Here is a 9,521-nt window from a genome sequence, read left to right on the forward strand (position 1 = left end):
GCAACATATGAATGGAAAGCAAAGTTTTCTGTCCTTCATATGTAAAGAGAATCTGCAGATCAATAACAGAAAAAGGTGAACATACAACAGAAAAAAACAGGCAAAGGACCTAAAATAAATAAATAAATGAATAAATAAATAAATAAATAAATAACACAGACAGTGAATACAAAAAATTGAATTGGTGAACAAACAATTAATGAAATAAATATTAAACTGAGATTTGCTTTTGGTCTCTCAGAAAAATGTTTTTAAATATATATTATAGAATTAGTGCTGATGAGAGTACATGCTATCAGCACTCTAATACCCCACTGTGGACTGGATCTGGGCAGCTTTTTGGTGATATCTATCAAGAGACTTAATATTCCTGTCTACCTCTTGATACAGCAATTCTACTTCTAGGAACTGATCTTAAAGGAAAAGAAAGACTAGTGTTGCTTTCTTTAGAAAAAAAAAAACACAGACAAAGGTGTATATGTGCAGATATTCATCAGTAAGTACTATTTTAATGTTGATTATAGCTATCGCTTTTTATATGTAATATTATTGATGTATCATAATGTACTTGGGCCGGGCACAGTGCCTCATGCCTGTAATTCCAGCACTTTGGGAGGCCGAGGTAGGCAGATCATTTGAGATCAGGAGTTCAAGACCAGCCTGGCCAACATAGTAAAATCCCAGCTCTACTAAAATAAGAAAATTAGCCAGGTGTGGTGGCACATGCCTGTAATCCCAGCTACTCTGTGCACTCAGTTAGGCTGGGCATGGTGGTTCATGCCTATAGCCCAGCACTTTGGGAGGCTGAGGTGGGAGGATTGCTTGAGCCAGTGGGGGAGCGGGTATGTGTGGAGGTTGCAGTGAGCTGAGATCGGCCCCTGCTCTCCAGCCTGGGTGACAGAGCGAAACCCTACCTCAAAAAAAAAAGTACTTGAATCCCCTATTATTAGACATTTGGGTTGCTTCCAAGTTTTTCCCTGCCCTCTATGCCAGACCCTCTCTAAATTCACCTTACCTACATATCTTTTGTTTTAGAAACAGGGTCTCTCTGTCGCCTGGGCTGGAGTACAATGGCTGGATCATAAAGCTCACTATAACCTCTTATTCCTGGGTTCAAGTGATTCTTCTGCCTCAGCCTGTTGAGTAGCTGAGACTACAGGCATGCACCACCACACCCAGCTCATTTTTAAGTTTTGTGTAGAGACAGGGTCTCAGTATGTTGGCCAGGCTGGTCTCCAACTCCTAGCTTCAAGTGATCCTCCCACTTTCGCCTCCCAAAGTTCTGGGTTATAGGCATGAACCACCATGCCCAGCCTAACTACTTGATCTTATCTAATTGTCACTATTTATATTTAAAGTGGGATCTTTAGCCCCACTTAGCAGATAAGGAAATTGAGGCATAGGAATAGAGTGGAAAGTAGAACAAAGTCCCACCACCTGGAAGGAACTCTGCTGGGCTTGTAACCAGGAAATCTTGATTTCAAAACTGATGCTTATGCCGGGCTTGGTGGTCACGCCTATAATCCCAGCACTTTGGGAGGCTGAGGCAGGTGAATCACTTGAGGCCAGGAGTTCAAGACCAGACTGGTCAGCATAGTGAAACCCCATCTCTACTAAAAATGCAAAAAATTGGTCAGGCACGGTGGCTCACACCTGTAATCCCAGCACTTTGGAAGGCCAAGGTGGGCTGATCACGAAGTCAGGAGATCAACACTATCCTGGCTAACACAGTGAAACCCCATTTCTACTAACAATACAAAAAATTAGTTGGGCATGGTGGCACGCACCTGTAGTCCCAGCTACTAGGGAAGCTGAGGCAGGAGAATCGCTTGAACCTGGGAGGCAGAGGTTGCAGTGAGCCAAGATCGCGCCCCCACACTCCAGCCTGGGAGACAGAGCGAGACTCCATCTCAAAAAGAAAAAAAAAAAAAAATTAGCCGGGTGTGGTTGCACACTCCTGTAATCCCAGCTATTCGGGAGACTGAGGCAGGAGAATCACTTGAACCCAGGAGGCAGAGGTTGCAGTGAGCCAAGATTGCACCACTGCACCACTGGATGACAGAGTGAGACCCTGTCTCAAAAAAAAAAAAAAAAAAATGCTGGGCGTGGTGGCTCACGCCTGTAATCCCAGCACTTTGGGAGGCCGAGGCGGGTGGATCGCGAGGTCAGGAGATCAAGACTATCCTGGCTAACATGGTGAAACCCAGTCTCTACTAAAAATACAAAAAATTAGTCGGGTATGGTGGCCAGCTACAGGCTGAAGGAGGGAGGCTGAGGCAGGAGAATCGCTTGAACCTGGGAGGTGAAGGTTGCAATGAGCCATCACGCCACTGCACTCCAGCCTGGGAGACAGAGCAAGACTCTGTCTCAAAAAAAAAAAAAAAAAAAAAAAAATTAGCCAGCCATAGTGGCACACTCTTGTAATCCCAGCTACTTGGGAGGCTGAGGCAGGAGAATCACTTGAACCGGGGAGGCAGAGGTTGCAGTGAGCCAAGATTGCACCATTGCACTTCAGCCTGGGTGACAGAGTGATACCCTGTCTCAAAAATATATATATATATATATTTTTCAATAGAATTATGTTAAAATTGTTGTTAAAATGTAGAATAAAATTTGGATTTTAGTTAATAATATATCAATATTGGTTTATCAATTTTAACAATATAAGTAACCATACTAATATAAGTTGGTTTTTTTTTTTGAGACAGAGTCTCGCTCTGTCACCAGGCTGCAGTGCAGTGGCGCAATCTCGGATCACTGCAACCTCTGCCTCCCAGATTCAAGCAATTCTTCTGCTTCAGCCTCCAGGGTAGCGGAGATTACAGGCGCACACCACCATGCCTGGTTAATTTCTTTTTGTATTTTTAGTAGAGATGGGGTTTTACCATGTTGGCCAGGCTGCTCTCGAACTTGTAACTTCAGGTGATCTGCCCTCCTCAGCCTCCCAAAGTGCTGGGATTACAGGAGTGAGCCACCGCGCCTGGCCTACATTCTATTTTATTATTATTATTATTTTATTTAGCTAGCTAGCTAGCAAGGACAGGGAGAGTGTCTCCCTTTGTTGTCCAGGCTGGTCTTGAACTCCTGGCCTCAAGCGATCCTCCTGCCTTGGCCTCCCAAAGTGCTGAGATTTCAGCCCTCTTTTTTAAAATTAACAGATAAAAGTGTATGTATTTAATGTGTTCAACACGATGTTTGAAGTATATATACATTTTGGGATGACTAACTCTAGCTAATTAACATATGCATTACCTCACATAACTATCATTTTTGTGTCTGCTTTATCCTTTTTTGCATGGTTTGAGTTGATATATTTTTAGCAATGAGTGTGTTGCTTTCTCACCTGAAATAAAATAAAACTATTACCATTTTTAAAATTTGCTGAAAAGAAGCACCGAAGATCTGGAGGGAGGAAGGGGCTAGGAGGAGGGACTCCTGTCCTAGGAGGGAACCCGTATAACCCGTATAACAGAAACCCCTGCAAAAAACCTCCGAGAGCATCCTGTCTCTTTGGCTGTGTGTGTGGGATCCGGGAGAAAGTGAGTTTCCTCCTCGACTTTTTGCCCGCTCCACAGGCTCTATCCTCATCTCCCTCCATGTTCCCCTTGCTCAATCTTAGGGTGGCCAAATTTAGCCAATAAAAATATAAGATGCAGGCCAGGCATGGTGGCTCACGCCTGGAATCCCAGCACTTTGGGAGGCAGGAGGATCACCTGAGCCCAGGAGTTCAAGACCAGCCTGGGAAACATAGCGAGACCCGCCCCCTACCCCTCGCCCCCTCCTCCCCAACCGCTGTCTCTACAAAAAAAAAAAAAAAGAAGAAGAAGAAAATTAGCCAGGCATGGTGGCACTCCCAGTTACTTGGGAGGCTGAGGGAGCATGATTGCTTGAGCCCTGGACGTTGAGGCTGCAGTGAGCTGTAATTGCACCACTGCACTCCAGCCTGGGCAACAGAGCAAGCTCCTGTCTCAAAAACTAAAATAAAAATAGGCCAGGTGCAGTGGGTCACGCCTGAAATTCCAGCACTTTGGAAGACTGAGGCAGGTGTATTACCTGGGGTCAGGAGTTCAAGACCAGCCTGGCCAACATGGTGAAACCCCATCTCTACTAAAAATACAAAAATTAGCCAGGTGTGGTGGTGGACAACAGCTACTCAGCTACTCGGGAGCCTGAGGCAGGAGAATCGCTGGAACCCGGGAGGTAGAGGTTGCAGTGAGCCAAAATTGTGCCACTGCACTCCAGCCTGGACAACAAGACCCAAACACTCCATCTCAAAAAATAAGAATAAATGAAGAACTCATCCAGGTGCTGGGAGGGTGGTGTGCCCCAACTCCATGGGGACAGAAGCTGCTATGCTCACCCTATGTATCTCTTCATTAAAATATCCTTAGTCATAAACCTTAAATGTAACTGTTTCCCTGAGTTCTGTGAGCTGCTCCAGCAAATAAATCGAACCCCAAGAGGGGGTCGTGGAGACCCTAACTTGAAGCTGGCCAGTCAGAAGTTCCGCGGGGACCCAGACATGTGACTGGGGGGAAGGAGGGAGCAGTCTGGGACTGAGCCCTCAGCCTGTGGGATCTGAGGCCATCTTTGGGTAGACGGTGTCAGAATTGAGTTGGAGGACACCCAGCCGGTGTCTGCTGCTTGCTCTGTGGAGGTACCCGCCCCCTGCATTTGATCACATTCTTTGTTGATGACTGTTGTTGTGGTGTTTTGTTTTGTTTTTTTCAGACAGTCTTGCTTTGTTGCCCAGGCTGGAGTGCAGTGGCACGATCTCAGCTCACTGCAACCTCCGCCTCCCAGGTTCAAGTAATTCTCCTGCCTCAGCCTCCCGAGTACCTGGGATTACAGGCATGTGCCACCACACCTGGCTAATTTTTGTATTTTTAGTAGAGACAAGGTTTCACCATGTTGGTCAGGCTGGTCTCCAACTCCTGGCCTCAAGGGATCTGCCTGCCTCGGCCTCCCAAAGTGCTGGGATTACAGGCATGAGCCACCACGCCCGGCCGTTGTGGTGTGAGAGCAGAGAAAAAACAGTTTCAAAGGTTTTCCCTTCATAGAGGGTGCATGTTTCTTTCATGGTTCTCAGTTGTCGTCAACAGAAACCACTTCTGGCTGATTTGAGCAACAAAGGAGTGTAATAAATAAATACTTACTGATGAATGAATCCAGAGCCCCACGGATCCCCCAGTCTTCCCATGGGCTCTCCCTGTGGCCCTGCTTCCCTTTCTGGGACCACCCGCTACCTCCCAACCCCAGCCTGCAGTGCAGGCATCTGTGCAGCCTTTGAAAGCCTTGTGACGGGGGACATGGTGGCTAACACCTGTAATCCCAGCACTTTGGGAGGTCAAGGCTGGCTGATTGCTTGAGCCCAGGAGTTGGAAGCCAGCCTGGGCACCATAACAAGACCCCATCTCTACAAAAAATACAAAAATTAGCTGGGTATGGTGGCACGTCTAGTAGTTCCAGATACTCAGGAGGCTGAGGTGGGAGGATCATTTGAGCCTGGGGAGGTCAAGGCTGCAGTGAGCCATGATTGTGCCACTGCACTCCAACCTGGGCGACACAGTGAGACCCTGTCTCAAAAAAAAAAAAAAAAAGACCTTGCTCAGCTTCATCTCTCAGAAGCTTCGGGGTCTCCGGCCCTGCAGCCTGCAACTTCCTGTGCACGTCACACAGGGCAGATGTTGCAATCAGTCCTGCGTGCCTGTCTGCTGCGCACCCAGCCACAGGAAGCTCCCAAGGGCTGAGCCTTTATCTGAGTCACCTAAGTCACTGTCATTCCTACTGATAAGCATCCCTCAGTGCCAGGCCCTGTGCTAAGCATTTTACCTTTATTTCTCATGCCTTCCTTCTTCCGTACAAACCACATTTATTGAGCACCTACTGTATACCAGGGACCAAGGTAACAGTGGGGGACAGAACTGGCAAAAAACAAACAAACAAACAAAAACACTCTGTGGTCTAGGGAACTCACATTCTGTTGGGGAAGAAAAGGAACAAATAATTAAACATGTCTATATAGTGGGTCACAAGATGTAAATGCCTTTTTTTTTTTTTTTTTTTTTGAGATGGAGTCTTGCTCTGTCACCCAGGTTGGAGTGCAGTGGTGCTATCTTGGCTCACTGCAACCTCTGCCTCCCAGGTTCAAACGATTCTCCTGTCTCCTGAGTAGCTGGGATTACAGGTGTGCATGACCACACCTGGCTAATTTTGTATTTTTACTAGAGACGGGGTTTCACCATGTTGGCCAGCCCGATGACCTCTGGTTGGTCTTGAACCCCTGACCTCAGGTGACCTGCCCACCTTGGCCTCCCAAAGTGCTGGGATTATAGGCGTGGAACCATCACACCCAGCCCTCAGAAGGAATATAAAGCAGGGAAGGGAGATGGGAGGTGTGTGGAGGGTAAAGCTGTTTTATTTTATTATTAATTATTAAATTTTTAAGAATTTATATTTATTTATTTATTTATTTGTTTGTTTGTTTGTTTGTTCTTTGAGACAGGATCTCACTCTGTCATCCAGGCTGGTGTGCAATGGCACGATCTTGGCTCATTGCAGCCTCAACTTCCCGGACTCCAGCGATTTTTCCACGTCAGCCTCCTGAGTGGCTGGACCACAGGTGCATACCACCACACCCAGCTAATTGTAGTTTTGCTAGAGATGGGGTTTCGTCATGTTGGCCAGGCTGGTCTCAAACTCCTGAGTTCAAGTGATCCTCCCACCTCAGCCTCCCAAAGTGCTGGGGTTACAGGTATAAGCCACAGTGCCCAGTCTTAGGTTTTAATTTTTGTTGGGTCCATAGTAAGTGTGTGTATTTATGGGGTACGTGAGATATTTTGACACAGGCATGCAACGTGAAGTAATCACATCATGGAGAATGGGGTATCCATTCCCTCAAGCATTTATCCTTTGTGTTACAACCCAATCACACTCTTTTAGTTATTTAAAAATGTGCAATTATTGAGAATAGTCACCTTGTTGGGTGATCAAATAGTAGGTCTTATTCATTCTTTTTTTTTTTTTTTTTTAACCCATTAACAAAACCAAGGCTGGGTGCGGTGGCTCAGGCCTGTAATCCCAGCACTTTGGAATGCCGAGGCAGGTGGATCACTTGAGGTCAGGAGTTCGAGACCAGCCTGGCCAACATGGTGAAACCCTGTCTCTGCTAAAAATATAAAAATTAGTCAGGTGTGGTGGTGGGTGCCTGTAATCCCAGATACTCAGAAGGCTGAGGCAGGAGAATTGCTTGAACCCAGGAGGCAGAGGTTGCAGTGAGCCGGTATCTCACCATTGCATTCCAGCCTGGGCGAAACAGCAAGACTCCATCTCAAAAAACAAAAAGAGAAACAAAAAAAGCCCATCTCCTGCAGCCCCCCAGCACCCTTCCCAGCCTCTGGCCACCATCCTTCTACTCGCTGTGTCCGTGAGATCAATTGTTTCGACTTTTAGCTCCCACAAGCGAGTGAGAACATGCGAGGTTTGTCTTTCTGTGCCTGGCTTATTTCACTGAACTCGATGACCTCCAATTAGGTGGAGCTATTTTAAACAAGAGGGTCAGAGAGGGTGGCACTGAGTAAGGACTGAGGGAGGGGAGAAAGGGATCATACAGATCCCTTGCGGAACAGTGTCCCCAGCAGAGGGAACTGCCAGTGCAAAAGTGGGCGGTGAGTCCAATGCAGAGGCCAGGGTGGCTGCAGCAGAGTGGGCGAGGGGGGTGATTGAAGGGGATGAGGACAGAGGGGTGACGGGGTAAAATCGTCTGGGGCCTCGTGGACCTGAGACAGAACCATGGGAGATCTGTGAGCTGGGGCGGATATGATCTGATGCAGGTGTTCACAGGTGCCTTTGGTTGTGTGTGGGGAACAGACTCCAGGGACAAGGAGGGAGCAGGGAGTCCAGGGAGTCTGTAGGAAATGAGTGTAGACAGGACCAGGGTGGGGGCTTTGGGGGTGGCAAAAGTGTAGAGAGTCTAGATCAACCCAGGCATGGTGGCTCACGCCTGTAATTCTAGCACTTTGAGAGACCGAGGCAGGTGGATCACCTGAGGTCAGGAGTTCGAGACCAGCCTGGCCAACACGGTAAAACTCGTCTTTACTAAAAATACAAAAATTAGCCAGGAGTTGAGGCAGAAGAATGGCATGAACCCGGGAGGCAGAGCTTGCAGTGAGCTGAGATTGCGCCACTGCACTCCAGCCTGGGCGACAGAGCGAGACTCCGTCTCAAAAAAAAAAAAAATTAGCCAGGAGTGATGGCACGCTCCTGTAATCCCAGCTACTTGGGAAGCTGAGTCAGGAGAATTGCTTGAACCTGGAAGGCAGAGGTTGCAGTGAGCTCACACCACTGCACTCCAGCCTGAGCGATAAGAGTGAAACTCCTTGTCAAAAAAAAAAAATGGAGTTTATATCGATTTCGAAGGCAAGGCAAACAGGATTTTCTAGACACTTGGATGTGGAGCATGAGAAAAAGAGGAATCAAGATCGATCCCAAGGCTTTCAATCTCATTTAACCCCAAAGCAGCCTCACAGAATATTATCATTCTTAGGTTACAGATGAAGAAACAGAGAATCAGAGAGGGTTGCCGACTTGCCCATGGTCACACAAGAATTGGCAGAGCTGGAATTTGAACCAGTTTCTGTTTGACACCAGTGTCCAACCTCTGCCCTCTGTGGAGGTTGCCACCTCCCGGCATGTCCACAGCCTCACCCAGCCCGGGACAGGGCATGCCAGGCCCACACAGGGCACCAGTTCAGTCAGTGGCCACAGCACTCCATGACCGTCCAGCTTGTGACTTCACGGTCTTGGACCGGCCCGCCATGAGATTCTCTCACTGCTCATCACCTGTGTTGAGTAACCGTGTTTCCCTGCCTGCCTGCGAGCTCCCAGAGGGCATGACTGTAGCCGATTCATCACTGTCCCTGGCATTGCCTGGCCAGAGCCTGGCATGTGGTGGCCTTCATTAAGGCAATCAATATTAAGCATCTATCTTGTGCTGGGCAATGCTGGGACGCAACTCTGGGCCCCGTCCTTCTGAGGTTGAAGTCCAGTGGGGGAGTCAGAGAGACCTATCCCCAGACAGTGATGGCCTAGAATGGGCAGGACTGGAACTGCAGGGGAGCCCAGAGTCCCCAACCCAGCCTGAGCAGGGGCCTGGGAGGATTTGGCGGAGGTGTCGAACTCATGGTCACCACCCTCACAGACTTAGCCTTCTGGGTGTGGACAGCCAATGAACAAGTTAACCAATCAAGGAGAGAATTACAGATGGAAGTATAATGGGGATGGGGCAGGCAGCAACAGAGGATATTTTTGCTGGGGTCAGCAGGAAAGGCCTCTGAGGAGGGGACACCGAGGTCGAGACCTGAGGCTGAGAAGGTGCCAGCCTGGGATGAGCTGGGGAGAGGGCACACAGGGGGCAGACAGCCAGTGCCCAGGCCCCCCGTGAGAAAGAGCTGGCTGTGTTCCAGGAATGGCTAGGAGTCCTGTGTGCCTTGGGCCAAGCAAGGGGTGGGTGGGAGGGAATA

This window comes from Rhinopithecus roxellana, chromosome 12, assembly GCF_007565055.1.
Source record: "Rhinopithecus roxellana isolate Shanxi Qingling chromosome 12, ASM756505v1, whole genome shotgun sequence".
NCBI classification, from domain to species: domain Eukaryota; kingdom Metazoa; phylum Chordata; class Mammalia; order Primates; family Cercopithecidae; genus Rhinopithecus; species Rhinopithecus roxellana.